Source organism: Lolium rigidum, chromosome 2, assembly GCF_022539505.1.
Source record: "Lolium rigidum isolate FL_2022 chromosome 2, APGP_CSIRO_Lrig_0.1, whole genome shotgun sequence".
Taxonomy (NCBI): Eukaryota; Viridiplantae; Streptophyta; class Magnoliopsida; order Poales; family Poaceae; genus Lolium; species Lolium rigidum.
This window is the reverse complement of record NC_061509.1, coordinates 6,110,917-6,127,746: the sequence shown is the minus strand read 5'-3', so window position 1 is coordinate 6,127,746 and position 16,830 is coordinate 6,110,917.

Below are 16,830 nucleotides of genomic sequence, written 5' to 3'. Positions count from 1 at the left end.
TGCAGCAAAACTCACATAAAAGACATATTGTAAACATTATAAGACTCTACACCGTCTTCCTTGTTGTTCAAACTCAATACTAGAAATTATCTAGACTTCGAGAGAGACCAAATATGCAAACCAAATTTAGCAAGCTCTAGGTGTTTCTTCATTAATGGGTGCAAAGTATATGATGCAAGAGCTTAAACATGAGCACAACAATTTCCAAGTATCAAATTATTCAAGACATTTTAGAATTACTACATGTAGACTTTCCCAATTCCAACCATATAATAATTTAACGAAGAAGATTCAACCTTCGCCATGAATACTATGAGTAAAGCCTAAGGACATATTTGTCCATATGCAACAGTGGAGCGTGTCTCTCTCCCACACAATGAATGCTAGGATCCATTTTATTCAAACAAAACAAAAACAAAAACAAACCGACGCTCCAAGCAAAGCACATAAGATGTGATGGAATAAAAAATATAGTTTCAGGGGAGGAACCTGATAATGTTGTCGATGAAGAAGGGGATGCCTTGGGCATCCCCAAGCTTAGACGCTTGAGTCTTCTTAAAATATGCAGGGGTGAACCACCGGGGCATCCCCAAGCTTAGAGCTTTCACTCTCCTTGATCATATTGTATCATCCTCCTCTCTTGATCCTTGAAAACTTACTCCACACCAAACTCGAAACAACTCATTAGAGGGTTAGTGTACAATAAAAATTAACATGTTCAGAGGTGACAAAATTATTCTTAACACTTCTGGACATTGCATAAAGCTACTGGACATTAATGGAACAAATAAATTCATCCATCATAGCAAAAGAGGCAATGCAAAATAAAAGGCAGAATCTGTCAAAACAGAACAGTCCGTAAAGATGGATTTTATTGAGGCACCAGACTTGCTCAAATGAAAATGCCCAAATTGAATGAAAGTTGCGTACATATCTGAGGATCACGCTCGTAAATTGGCATATTTTTCTGAGCTACCTACAGAGAGGCAGGTCGAAATTCGTGACAGCAAAGAAATCTGTTACTCGCGAGTAATCCAAATCTAGTATGAACCTTACTATCAACGACTTTACTTGGCACAACAATGCACAAAACTAAGATAAGGAGAGGTTGCTACAGTAGTAAACAACTTCCAAGACTCAAATATAAAACAAAAACACTGTAGTAAAAACATGGGTTGTCTCCCATAAGCGCTTTTCTTTAACGCCTTTCAGCTAGGCGCAGAAAGTGTATATCAAGTGTTATCAAGAGATGATGCATCGACATTATTACCGGGGGTGTTGGGAGTTTTCTCAACCATGCATAGTATGCTGGATACATAAGTTTCAGCGGCTCCTTTTTCATTAGTCTTGGGCTTGCTGCTCTCATCAAACAAATTTTCAGGAACAAGCCAAGCATAATTATTATCTAGAGCTTCATGCATCGCTAGGAGCTTACATGGTATTGGTGCTTTAATCTCCCCACCATTATTGACATTATTAGTGTACTTAATTCTATCCATATCCATTTTTTCAAGTGTTCTTTTAAAATCGGTGATTGTACCAAGCCTTTCATGCTTACTAAAAACTTTTCTAGCTTCTTTAGCTATATCCGCAAATTCTCGCACTAAGACTTTTAGAACAAAATCTCTCTTCTCTCCCCGCTCCATATCAGAAAGTGTAAGAAACATGTGTTGTATCATGGGGTTGAGACTAATAAATCTAGCTTCCATCATGCGTACCAAACAAACAGAGGCATCTTCATAAGTAGGGACAACTTTTGCAAGGGGTATATCTTTAAGATCTTCATGCATACTAACAAGGGTGAAAAATTCTTCTATATTATCTCTTCCAATTATAGACCCTTGCCCCACAGGTATATCTTTTACAGTAAAATTAAAAGGAAACATGTTGAAATAAGTAAAGAAAATGCAAGTAACTAATTTTTTTTGTGTTTTTGATATAGAGTACAAGACAGTAAATAAAGTAAAGCTAGCAACTAATTTTTTTGTGTTTTGATATAAGTGCAGCAAACAAAGTAGTAAATAAAATAAAGCAAGACAAAAACAAAGTAAAGAGATTGGATTGTGGAGACTCCCTTTGCAGCGTGTCTTGATCTCCCCGGCAACGGCGCCAGAAAAAGAGCTTGATACGCGTACATCACGCGTTCGTTGGGAACCCCAAGAGGAAGGTGTGATGCGTACGGCGGCAAGTTTTCCCTCAGAAAGAAACCAAGGTTTATCGAACCAGGAGGAGCCAAGAAGCACATTGAAGGTTGATGGCGGCGAGATGTAGTGCGGCGCAACACCAGGGATTCCGGCGCCAACGTGGAACCTGCACAACACAACCAAAGTACTTTGCCTCAACGAAACAGTGAGGCTGTCAATCTCACCGGCTCGCTGTAACAAAGGATTAGATGTATAGTGTGGATGATGATTGTTTGCAGAGAACAATAAAGAACAATAGCAGCAGATTTGTATTTCAGATGTAAATAATGGACCGGGGTCCACAGTTCACTAGAGGTGTCTCTCCCATAAGATAAATAGCATGTTGGGTGAACAAATTACAATCGGGCAATTGGCAAATAAAGAGAGCATGACAATGCACATACATGATATGATGAGTATTGTGAGATTTAATTGGGCATTACGACAAAGTACATAGACCGCTATCCAGCATGCATCTATGCCTAAAAAGTCCACCTTCAGGTTATCATCCGAACCCCTTCCGGTATTAAGTTGCAAAACAACGAGACAATTGCATTAAGTATGGTGCGTAATGTAATCAATAACTACATCCTCGGACATAGCATCAATGTTTTATCCCTAGTGGCAACAGCACATCCACAACCTTAGAACTTTCTATCACTGTCCCAGATTTAATGGAGGCATGAACCCACTATCGAGCATAAATACTCCCTCTTGGAGTTAAGAGTAAAAACTTGGCCAGAGCCTCTACTAATAACGGAGAGCATGCAAGATCATAAACAACACATAGGTAATAGATTGATAATCAACATAACATAGTATTCTCTATCCATCGGATCCCGACAAACACAACATATAGAATTACAGATAGATGATCTTGATCATGTTAGGCAGCTCACAAGATCCGATAATGAAGCACATGAGGAGAAGACAACCATCTAGCTACTGCTATGGACCCATAGTCCAGGGGTGAACTACTCACTCATCAATCCGGAGGCGACCATGGCGGTGAAGAGTCCTCCGGGAGATGATTCCCCTCCCCGGCAGGGTGCCGGAGGTGATCTCCAGAATCCCCCGAGATGGGATTGGCGGCGGCGGCGTCTCAGTAAGGTTTTCCGTATCGTGGCTCTCGGTACTGGGGGTTTCGCGACGAAGGCTTTAAGTAGGCGGAAGGGCAACGCGGGGGGCCACACGAGGGCCCCACACACCAGGGCCGCGCGGCCAGGACCTGGGCCGCGCCGCCCTGTTGTGGCGGCGCCTCGTGGCCCCACTTCCTTTCCCCCTCGGTCTTCTGGAAGCTTCGTGCAAAAATAGGACCCTGGGCGTTGATTTCGTCCAATTCCGAGAATATTTCCTTTGTAGGATTTCTGAAACCAAAAACAGCGAGAAAACAACAATCGGCTCTTCGGCATCTCGTTAATAGGTTAGTGCCGGAAAATGCATAAATACGACATATAATGTGTATAAAACATGTAGATATCATCAATAATGTGGCATGGAACATAAGAAATTATCGATACGTCGGAGACGTATCAATGAACCACGGGGGCATCCCCAAGCTTAGACTTTTCACTCTTCTTGATCATATATCATCCTCCTCTCTTGACCCTTGAAAACCTCCTTCACACCAAACTTCTCATAAACTTCATTAGAGGGGTTAGTACTCAAAATAAACTTTAATCCACTTTAGCCCTGTAGTGACACATTGCAAGAACTCAATAAAACATTAGCTACAGCTCTCCACGTCTAGAAAGCCTCACTTAAAGTCCACAAGAGACAATGCAAAAAACAGAGACAGAATCTATCAAAACAGAACAGCCAGTAAACACGAATTTTTAAGAGGTACTTCCGTTGCTCAAATCAGAAAACTCAAAACTAATGAAAGTTGCGTACGTATCTGAGGATCACTCACGTAAATTGGCAGATTTTTCTGAGTTACCTACAGAGAATCGTACCCAAATTCGTGACAGCAAGAAATCTGTTTCTGCGCAGAAATCCAAATCTAGCATCAACCTTCTATTAGAGACTTTACTTGGCACAACATTGCAATAAAATAAAGATAAGGAGAGGTTGCTACAGTAGTAACAACTTCCAAAACACAACAAAATAGTAGCACAATAAACACATGGGTTATCTCCCAAGAAGTGCTTTCTTTATAGCCGTTAAGATGGGCTCAACAATTTTAATGATGCACTCGCAAGAAATAAGAGTTGAAGCAAAAGAGAGCATCAAAAAGCAAATTCAAAACACATTTAAGTCTAACCCACTTCCTATGCATAGGAATCTTGTACACAAATAAATTCATTAAGAACAAAGTGACAAGCATAAGAAGATAAAACAAGAGTAACTTCAAAAGTTTCAGCATATAGAGAGGTGTTTTAGTGCCATGCAAATTTCTACAACCATATTTTCCTCTCTCATAATAATTTTCAGTAGCTTCATGAATAAACTCAACAACATAACTATCACATACAGCATGCTTTTCATGATTTCCAAACACATAATTTTTATCAGGCTCAAAAATAGTTGGATTAAAACTTTCAAACCCACTTTTATCAATAATATAACAAGATGATTTATCAATCTCAAAAGATATGGGACTCCTAAATAAAGTCAAGACTTCTCCAATCCCATTTTCATTAGTAGTGCAATTAATATTATCAAGTAACATAGGACCATGATCTAGAGATTTATCATAAACATTTGCCAAGCAAAACTCTTTAGTACCATGCATTTCGACATCAGGCACAAACAAAGCATTATCATAAGATTTATCAAAATAGCATGGATTATCATAAATAACAGTAGCATAATTATTCTCGCAAGTTTTACTCATAGGGAATATTTCAAGAGAATCCACAGGAACATAACATTCATCCTTCTTCGGTAAGCATGGAGGACAATCAAATAGTGTAAGAGATAAAGAGTTACTCTCATTAGAAGGTTGGCATGGGTAGCTAATCCATTCTTCCTCCTTTTGTTCATCACTCTCCTCTTCTTTTTCATCAAATGAGCTTTCAGGTTCATCAATTTCCTCCTCTTTTTCATCCAATGAGCTTTCAGGTTCATCGATTTCTTCTTCCACTGGTTCCCTGCAACATGTGAGTGCATTCTTGTGCATTAATGAGTCTCTCTTTATAATCAATGATATAAGGATTATCACTGTAGCTTTCTATGCAAAAATTAAGAATAGAAGAGACATAATCTTTCAGGTCCTTACAAACAACACAAGTTTCATAATTTTTAGCAATGAAGGATTCGATCTCAGAAGCTCCCATAAACAAAACAGATTGTTCTACTTCTTCGAACCCAAAATGAATATAGCTATTCCAATTATAGTTCTTAATTAAAACTTCTTCACTAAAGCCACATTGAAATTTAAGATGTTTAGTATCCCGTTGAGAGCAACAGCTTATATCATGGCGTTTAAGCAAGATTTTAGCAATTGTATTCAATTTTTCTATCACAAGCACTCATAACTTTACCCGTTCTTGATTCTCTATAATTATTATATAATTCAATAAGCTCCAAATAGGTTGTAGGTTCTCCCATAGCAACAGTTTTTAATTTTTCGGTTTTTCAAATTTTTATGGATTTTCGGGTATATAGGGAAAATAAAACAAAACAAAAACAAACTAGGAAAAAGTAAACTAAGCAAAATAATACTAGACAGAAATAAACTAAGCACAAATAAACTAGACAAAAGTAAACTAAGCAAAACAAAATATAATAAAACAGAGAGAGAGGTAGAGTGTACTCCCCAGGTGAACTTATGAGTAGAGCTATGCCTCCCCGGCAACGGCGCCAGAAAATAGTCTTGATAACCCACAAGTATAGGGGATCGCAACAGTCTTCGAGGGAAGTAAAACCAAATTTATTGATTCGACACAAGGGGAGGTAAAGAATACTTATAAGCCTTAACAACTGAGTTGTCAATTCAGCTGCACCTGGAAAAGCACTAGTAACAGGGGTGATGTGAAAGTAGCAGTAATATGAGAGCAATAGTAACAGTAACACATCAGCAGTAATAGTAACACATCAGCAGTAATAGTAACACAGAGGCAATGGCACCAGAAAATAGTTGATACTACTTCCAATGACATGTAGAACGAGTATATGATGATGAAAGATGGACCGGCGTTCCCAGCTATCTACACTAGTGGTAACTCTCCAATAACAAGTGTTGGGTGAACAAATTACAGTTGGGCAATTGATAGGATTGAAATAGCATTAAGACAGAACATCAAGATTATTAATCATGTAGGCATGTTTTCCATATATAGTCATACGTGCTCGCAATGAGAAACTTGTACAACATATTTTGTCCTACCAGCCGGTGGCAGCCGGGCCTCAAGGGAATCTACTGGCAATTAAGGTACTCCTTTTAATAGAGCACCGGAGCAAAGCATTAACACTCCGTGAAAACATGTGATCCTCATACCTAAGCCTTCCCCTCCAGTTATCCCAGTTGCTGTCACTCTGGGGCCTCGGGTTCCGGACATAGACACGTGCAAACAACTTGTAGACACAATCTAAGCAATAAGTATAGAGCTTAAATCTAAGATCATGCCACTCGGGCCCTAATGACAAGCATTAAACACAACAAGATTGCAGCAACAATAACTTCACAAACTTATATAGATAGACTAATCATAATGTAACAATCCATCGGATCCCAACAAACACAACACCGATTACATCAGATGAATCTCAATCATGTAAGGCAGCTCATCAGATCATTGTATTGAAGTACATGGGGGAGAGAATACCAACTAGCTACAGCTAGAACCCGTAGTCCATGGGGGAACTACTCACGGAGCATGATGGAGGCGATGGCGTCGATGGAGATGGCTTCCGGGGCACTTCCCCGTCCCGGCAGGGTGCCGGAACAGAGACTTCGTCCCCCGAAACGGAGTTTCGCGATGGTGGCGGCGCCCCGGAGTCTTTCTCGGAGTTTCGTCAATTGGTGTCGAAGATTTAGGTCGGGACGGCTTTAATAGGCGAAGAGGCGGAGTCGGAGGGGCCACGGGGATCCCACACACTAGGGGGCGTGTGCCCCCCCTGGGCCGCGCCGCCACCATGTGTGGGGCCCCCAGGGCTCCCCTCTGGTCCCTCTCTGGCTCTCTGGAAGCTTCCGGGAAAAATAAGGTTCTGGGCGTTGATTTCGTCCGATTCCAAGAATATTGCCCGAACAGCCTTTCTGGAACCAAAAACAGCAGAAAACAGGAACTGACACTTCGGCATCTTGTTAATAGGTTAGTTCCGGAAAATGCATAAAAACATTATAAAGTGCGAGCAAAACATGTAAGTTTTATCATAAAACAAGCATGGAACATCAAAAATTATAGGTACGTTGGAGACGTATCAGGCCGCTGTCCAGGCAGAGCATGATGATGCCTCGTTTCCTTGTCTCGTACGTATCCAATGTCTTTGATCTTATCTCCTGCTTTGGATTCCTTGAGCAGGTACATGGAGTGGAGGAAGTGGAAGCATGCCTCGCGTGTGGGGTGGCCAACCGGTCATGCATGTGGAGGAGCAGCAGGCAGGGAGCTAGCCACGATCGGGAGCTAGGGGCGAGCGGACATGCCAGCATAATAGAACACGTCGCTTGAAGTCTTAGCTACCCCTTTTAATCGCTCATGAGTGATGCACGTGTACAACGAGTGCCGCAGCCGACCAAATAGCATCCCTCCACGATTGGTGCTTATTTGTCGATTTCTTGCGCAGTTGATGCTTTTTGTGTTGATATGTCAATCACTATTTGCTTTCTTCGGTGATGCCTATTATTTGTTCAAGTGAGTAGGTTCATTCGGTTTTAACCGAAAACCGAACCGAATTTGTCGGTTAACCGAATCTTCGGTTTCCTAAATTTTCATGCCAATTTCGGTTACCATTTTTGAAAACCGAATTTGTTCAAAAACCACAAAAACCGAACCGAAATTTCGGTTAAAACCGAATGCCCACCCTGACCAGCGAGGGATACCGCGCGTACATGCACCAGTCAGATGGACGCAGAAGTCGGCCTGGGGGAGGCCCAGCGGGAGGTGAAGGAGCAGCCAGCCTAGGAGGCGGAAGCCGGCCGAGCGGCACTCTGACCAGGCTGGGGCCCAGCAGTCAGCCCAGCGCAGTGCGACCTGGCGCGAGAGCAAGCTAGTGGGAGCTAGAAGCCGGATGGGCCGTGGGAGCGGGAGCCAGCCCAGGAAGAAGCTGGAGCAGGGCCAGGTGGCGAAGCCAAAAACGGCCCAGGAGGGAGAGGGAGCATGCCGAGAAAGCCAAAGCCAGCCCAGGTCGGACGGAAGTCGGATTTGGCTGTTTGTAAGCCGGTTCAGCCCGCAGGAGCCAAAATGCCCATCCGGAATGGGTTGTACGGCATAGTCTATTTTGGTTTGGGGCCTTATGCCGGAAAGAGGCCCTGTTCCGGTTGTTTTTGGCATGTGGTCCTGCCGGATTTAAGTTTACTTGGGCCTAGATAAGGTTAAGCCAGCCCAGTTTACTGTAGCTTCATCTTTTTCTTATTTCCCCTTCATAAAACATCTTATGTACTATACTTGGGACCTATATATTCACCAAGTTTGGTGTACCCGGGATCATCCCCACGACAAATGTTATTACTATTATTCAGAGGGTTACTTTAGCTAATGTAGCCCCATTAATACTTCTACCTCGATCACTCTTCAGGTCTTGGGTACCTACAAGTCCATGAGCGAGGTCTAGAAAATAAAACAAACATATGCAAGATGATGAATCCATTAAACTAATAATCCCATAGTAAAAGCGCACATGTGCTACGACGCTAGACATTAGCCCTTGACCCGAGGGTACTACTCACACATCACGCTTAATTCAACAATAATAGACACTAATAATCCCATAGTAAAATCGCACATGTGCTATGACGCTAGACATTAGCTCTTGACCCGAGGATACTACTCACACATCACGATTAATTCAACAATAATAGACATTGTAATTAAAGTATTTGAAGATGAGTAATTGATAGTCTTACAACATCTCAATCGCAAATAAATCAATATTGCTAGTGATATTGCTATGGAGATGGCTACGAGAATGGCTATGAAGATGGAGGTGATGGCGACGCCGCTTCAACGTTGAGGAGTTGATGGACGTGTGTTTGGCGGCTACTCCCCCTCTTTTATATAGAGTTAGTGGACGAACTTAGGGGTTTGGAGGCCTTCTAATGCGATTCGGATGGTCGCTGCTTCTTTAGTTGTTTGGTATGATCTCATGGAGCAGCTGGCGTACGATATGGTCATGCCTTTATTGTATTGCTACTCGTTAAGTCTTATGTTGGTTGCCTTCGGCAGACCGTTGACTTGGTTATTCTTCCATCACATTAAGTCCTCACATAAATGTTCAGATTTAATCACTAAAGCGTCTATTTCTATAAGTAAATAAATAACCAAAAATTTTGCACATCTTTACAATTATCAGTGATCGGTTGTAGGTAAGAGACATAATCTCATCAAACTATTGACAATTATCCGATTTAAACGAGGATAAAATAAGTGTAAAATCAACTCATCACACATCGCACAAGTACTTGGCGAATTGACATTTCACGGTGACTAGAAAAGATGGCGGGTAATTATGTGCCATGCATGGTCAAGTCCATAAAGGTACGTCTGGGTGCCTTGGTAGGTGGTATACAAAAGCGGCATTTCGTAATGCAGCGCTAGGGTTAGATACATTGATTATCGTGTCATGTACTCTAAGCAACGTTTAAAGTGGGTTCCATGCTAGAAAATGTCTATTCTATTAGGACTAGTTAGGCATGTCTCGCTGACCGGTGTACCGACTTGTCGCTTGATTGTGACTATTTATACACTGCACATCACTATTTGCATACTTGTATTCCAATTCACTCAGAGCAATTCCAATAGTATAGCCAACTGTTGGCTATAACAAGATGTCATATCATTTGTAGTCATCATATAGCTAACATGTACAATAGTTGGCTATAAGAATGTAGTACTTTACTAATATATGACCCACATTTCACTCTCACAAGGTGCCTAGGAGCACGTGCAAGAGCTGGCTATTGCATAGTAGCCCACCTCCCTTCTCTCTCCTCTTCTCTCTCCTCCAACTCATCTAAAATATATTATTTAATGTCTTATAGTCAGCTGACTGGAGTCTATTGTACTTGCTCTCATCCTATCCGCCAACCCCAATCTCACGTGGCTGACGACCGAATAATGGGCGCATGGGCGGCGGCACTGATCACAAGATCATACAGACGCGCGGCGACAACATCATACCTAGTATCTTCAATATTTTTAAAATTTGGTTCTTAATCTCTCTCCATCAAAGTTATGCTTTTTGAGGTACTCCTCCGTCATAGGGGTAGGGTGTGCGTATGTGCGTTCATAGGGGTGAGTGTATGCGCGTGTATGTGAGCGTCTGCGTTTGTACTGTGTTTCTCAAAAAAAAAGGTACTCCTCCGTCCACAAATAGGTGTACTTCTAGCTTTTGTACTAAGTCAAACATTTTAAGTTTTGACCAACCGTGAAAAAAAAGTAGCAACATATATAATAAGATTTTGGTATAAACCGGAGGACAAACCGAAAGAACCAATCAGATACTGGAAGACATGCTTAGAGCCTGTGCTCTGAACTTTGGAGGTTCATGGGAGGACCATTTACCTTTAGCAAAATTCTCATATAACAATAGTTATCAGAGTAGCATCCAGATGGCACCGTACGAAGCATTGTACGGAAGGAAGTGTCGATCACCAATTTGTTGGTTTGAGACCGGAGAAAACAAGGAATTTACACTGGATTACATCAAGGAGAGACAAGAAGTCATCGAGGTGATCCGGGATAGACTCAAAATAGCTCAAAGTCGTCAGAAGAGTTACGCCGACTTAAAAAGAAGAGATTGGGAACCGAAAGTGGGAGACATGGTTTATTTAAAGGTTAGCCCAATGAAAGGACTCAAGAGGTTCGGAGTGAAAGGAAAGTTAAGTCCTCGATATATAGGACCATTTAAGATACTCAGTCAGAATCGAGGAACAACTTTTGAGTTGGGGTTACCAGCACAACTAAGTCAAGTTCACAATGTGTTTCATGTTTCACAACTCAGAAAGTGTTTGAAGGCACCGGATGATCCTATCACATATGAGGAAATAGAATTGCAATCTGACCTAACTTATGTGGAAAGACCGGAAAAGATCTTAGAAGTACAGTGGAAGAAGTTAAGAAACAGAGCAATCAAATACTGCAAAGTTCAATGGCAACATCATCCTGAGCGAGAAGCAACTTGGGAGACGGAAGAAGAATTAAGGAAGTCCTACCCCGAGATGTTCAGGTACCAATCTTAACTTCGGGACGAAGTTTCGTTAAGGGGAGAGGCTGTAATAACCCGGAACATAGGAACAACGAAGGGTAGATTTAGAAATGGGATGTGCATTTCATCGCAAAACGGGGGAAATTTTCGCGCCTTATTGCAACTAAACCTAAGAGGGATCGAGGTTCTCTCTCATTTTTGCACTTAGGGTTAGGCAATGTGAGTTAAGGAAATTTCGACATGATCTCTTTTGTATCTTGTTACTTTGGGGAATGATTGCATTTGATAAGTCTTAAACATTTAAATATAAACATCACACAATATAAACAATGAATTTAAAATTCAAACACAAGATATAAATTCAAATCATTTTGAATTTCAAAGTGAATATCAAATACAAGATTTAATCAAGAATATACACATTACATTATACAAAAGCTCATAAACCAAAAACTTGAGCTTTATTGATATACAACACAATTACAAAGTCTTTACAATATTCTTGATACAAGAATTGAGACATAATGATCAGAATTAAAAGAAAAGGAAAATTACAAGTTATTCTAAACTAAACCTAAACTAAGTGGCTTGAGGATGATCTTCTCGGTCATATTCACCTTCAAACCTGCAAAACAAATAACAGGTACTAGCCGTAATATAAGTGTTAGAAATTCAGTTTGGACGAGTTAACACCAATCACTCGAAATTCGGTTTGGACGATAGAAATCGCTATCGCACACTTGTGCTTGTCCAAACTTCCGGACAGCACAAGATAGGCATAGGCGAGACCAAAACCGAGCAGCCACAAGGGGCTCAAGTTTCCACATATGAAGGCTGTTGCTAACCAAGCAACGAGCAAGGCAATGCAAGGGATGAGTCACAAAGTAACCAGGCCTTGTGTGTCATGGCCAGAGTAAAAGTAGAGATGATATAAAAGGATTACAAACCCTAGAACCAGTGCACAGTCGACCAGATAAGATTCACCAGGTAAGGGTGAAGTTAGAGCAACACATAGTTCATCCAGTTCTTGCTCAAGAACAAGCACAAACACACACAAAACCTCAGCCATCAGAAATCATGGTGACCTAGAAGATCAACCAGAATCTGGAGGTGAAGGGCTTTGCACAAACCACAAGTCTACAACAACAAAATATTTCATACTAGGAGCTGGAACAAGGTATACCAAGTTCCTGGACAGATCCAGTGGATCTGATCCATCATATGAGCATGATATAATCATGGGAGTGAGCGAGATGCTCAAAAGGGGTAGATCATCACTTGGTTTTCACCAAGGATTACTTCCGATCAAAAAGCTACTAAAAATAGAAAGCATCTAGGTACGGATCTTGTACACGAAACTAGCACACATGCACGGATGCATACACTAGCCAGATCAGATGCACAGATAGCACCAGTAGATGAATTGCAAGGATTAGCAGCTAATAAGACTACACAGTAAATCCTAAGCTATGAACCATCAGTAAACCCTAGATTTTCATCAGGCAAGCACATTCGCATTCAGGTCAAGTATGATTCCCAAATATGCAAGCAAAGGTTGAGTAGCCACAAGATCAAATTAAATAGGTGAGCAACCAATCAGTAGCAAGGCCACTGAGGTCACATCACACTTAGCACCATTTAAAGTAAAGCCAAATATAAGACATCATTATCCAGAGTGGATTCAGATTCATTTGCTTGTTATATAATCATGAACAGCAAATTCAAAAATAAGCAAGTCATTTAAATCATCACTGCATAAGCAGTTCATCAAGAATCAGTTTACTCAAGCATGAATATGTAACAAATTCATACTATTTATTGACAGTAGCACACTGTAGGGCAACACAGCACCAATCACTGCATCATAGCCACTAGAGCAAGTCCAGCAGCTTGAATAAGCAACAACATAGTGATGCTTGAGCATCAGCATCACAAGGAATTGAATCACTTAGCCACAGAATTAATCAGTAAGCCATCACTGACAATTAATTGATCAAATGGATCAATTGAATCAAGTCAAGTTACACAGGGAAGCTAGCCAACAAGCAAAGGGTGATCCAATGGATCACTAGCTTGCATAGGAAGCACAGAAGCATATCACAGGCACCACTGGCACACACAAGTGTCACTGATACATCACAAGTACACCTAGACAAGCAAGCATGATATGCCGAGTAAGCACAAGCAAGCCATAATCAAGTATAGCATGGCATAGCAAGTTCATAAGCAAGCACAACGAGGCCTGGCAAGCACAGAGCATGCTAGGAGCAGCAGAGAAGCAAGTAAAGCATGAATCGCAAGCAAAGCAACACCGGCGGTACCGATGAATCGGTAAATTGGCCATGAGCTTGCATTAGGTAGCAGCACTGGAAGGTTAAGCAACTATGGCATCGCTCTGTGTGATCACAGGATCACCAGAGAGCAACAGAGCATGAGGAGGAAGAAGAACAGTAGCAAGGGAGGCGCACGGAAGAGAAGGAGGAGATGAAGTACTTACTTGCGCCTGGAAGCAGAGGCTAGGGCATGGCGAGGCAGTGCTCGCGCGGCCCTAACAGCTGCAAATCCAGGGTAGGCGCCGACGTTACGCCGGCGAACCCAACACCACCGTAGCGAGCACCTGAGGCGACGGCACGAGTACTGCGAGCAGCACCCGCGCCATGTCAACCCCAGGAGCGCACCCATCGTCGGCAAGGACGAGAGCTCGCCGGAGTTCGTCGAGGCGATTCTCCACGAGATCCAGAACGGAGGCGATGCGCCAGGAGAGGAAGAGAAGGGGAAAACCACGCGAACAGATCGATAGATCTGCGCGCGGCGGTTCTGGTTTGATAGGTGGCTACGGCGGGGGAGCTCGGAGCTGGCCGGAGCGAGGCGGCGGCCATGGCGGCGACGCCATCGCCACGGGCGTCGCAGGAGACTAGGGTTAGAGGTGAACGAGAGAGAGAGGGCCGAGTGAGTGAGAGAGAGGTGGGCCGTTCGGCGCCACCGACCCATAAGGGACGAGCCTTATTGGGCTGTCCCTGGGCTTTAGGTAAATGGGCTGGGCCCAATAGGGGCCAGGGGCATTTTTGTCTTTTAACAATTAATAAAAGGCCAAAACTTTACCAATTTTTAATAAATAAAATACAATTCTAAAAATCCATTAAAAATTGGATTAATGAATGAAAAATAAATCTTAACAAGAATAAAATATGAAATGTAATTTATGAAACAAATTCAAAATTATGAATTTTAAGAATTTAAAATAATGATTTGGAATTTCAAATTATTGTTTCCTTGTATTTAAAGTTCAAGGAAAAATCTCAAATAAGTTTAAATACTTATTTTCAAACATTTCAAAATGAAATTCTACTATTCCAAGCCATTTCTATTAAGAAGGGTATTTCTCAAAGAAAGACACTCTATTCCCTATTTATTCCAGAAAATATAGAGATAACTCTATTATTTCAAATTATTTTTGGAATGAAGAATAAACCATCAAGTCAAATAGTTTTACTTTAAATTATTGTACTTTATGAGAATTAAAATGATTTACACTTTTAAATCTATTGCAAGTTACTGTCAAAGACATAAATCGTAACTCAACCCTAAATTGCTATAACCCAGCGGGGTAAAGGGGATTCAACATAAAATAATACATCCATGATTGCATTATTTGGATTTTATAACATTGTCTTTACCGGACAATGATGCTTCTTACAGAACCCGAGGTCCAGGTTCCATCAATCGCATTGAACCGCACTATCTCGCAGTCCACGGGCAAGTTCACCCTTGCTCATGTCAACTTGAGTATTTTCTATTACTTTAATGCAAAGCTATATACTTATCACTCTCGCATCGCAAATGAAATGTTACTTTCCTACTATGAATATGACTATGTGGCTGGCAATGGAACCATGGTATGTGTTGATATGGTGGAGGTTCCATTGCAATGGGTTATATCACCCTAGGATTAATTACCAATGCCGTCCCAGTGATTCTAGCGCCGTACAAACCGCGTTGACCATGAGATCTATAATGGCTCTGGGGAAGCCAGCCGTATCTTTTCCCTTCTGCACGCCAACGGATTGGTAGAGCTGGCGGGGTGTTGGAGGCACTGCCGTAGGTTGGGATAGCCTTTTAAATCCCCATCCATTAGTGATGATAGCTCTACGATCTATGAAGGATTGTCCGGAGTACACCGTGAGTAAAGCCGTATTATCGGGAGAAGTCTACTGGGGGTGTACGGTTGGACAAAAGGGTGGGTTTGCAGTCGCGGAGAAGGCGGTGTGGGCTTGGATTTTCATACCCGGCCTCACACCAAAGGAAGTGTGAACGGGGGCAAGTCCTCGCGGATGGCAAAAGGGGTGGAATCTCTTGTGGGAAAAGTAACGCACCTCTCGCAGAGTGTATCAAATTGTGGCTGTCACTCCTTGTTCCGGAAGGGAAGCTGCGAACGCGGCAGAAAGGAACTCCATGAAGTTCTAGTCAACCTGTGAAGACTGACGGGCATAGTTTTCATAATAAAAGCAACCTTTTGAAGAAATGATTATGAAACATGCATTGACCTGCGATTTCCTGATCAATGGTCGTAGCTAGTGCATCAAACACCTTTTTACTCTTTTAGAACTTGCTGAGTACCTCTGTACTCACTTTCTTTCGACACCCTTGCTAGAATGTGATCCGGAGGTGGAGGCTATCAACGATGGAGCACCAGAAGGAAGTTACGAGCTGGTCTACGAAGAACCCGATCTTACCGGCGGAGTGGAAGGCGTAGACTATGGGATAGTCTACGGATCAGATGACACGGAGGTGGAGGAGTAGTGACATACCCTAGCATCATAGAGCCGAGCAACGTAGAACTTACCTAAATAAGTTGTTGAGCTCTCTTTTATATATGGTTATAAATTGTAATCGTACTTAAGTAGTATCTTAGGGTGTTCTCATAGGACTCGTGAGAATACCAACTTGTTAAGACAATGTTTGTAATAAAGTATGGAGTGTTATGACCTCGCAATGTTTCCGTTGTACCACTCGAGGGATATGGCAATTTGTGAAGAAGTCCCTTCACAAAGATCATATCAACGACTTGTATACTACAACATGCAGTGGTATGCTGGGTCACCGCAGCTGGTATCAGAGCAAATGTTTCGACCTTAGGTTGGAAAAACCTAGTATAGGGAAGAAACCTGCAGGAGTCTAGTAGAAATAGTAAAGGATTCTCTAGAAATATGGAGATTATTCACATGAGAATAGCAAAACCATATATTTTAGTGCGATAATTCTTTATTATAGCTATTATGATGCATTATCACTACTAATATTCTGCTTTTGTATACAGCCATAATGGCGAACACTTTTCCTA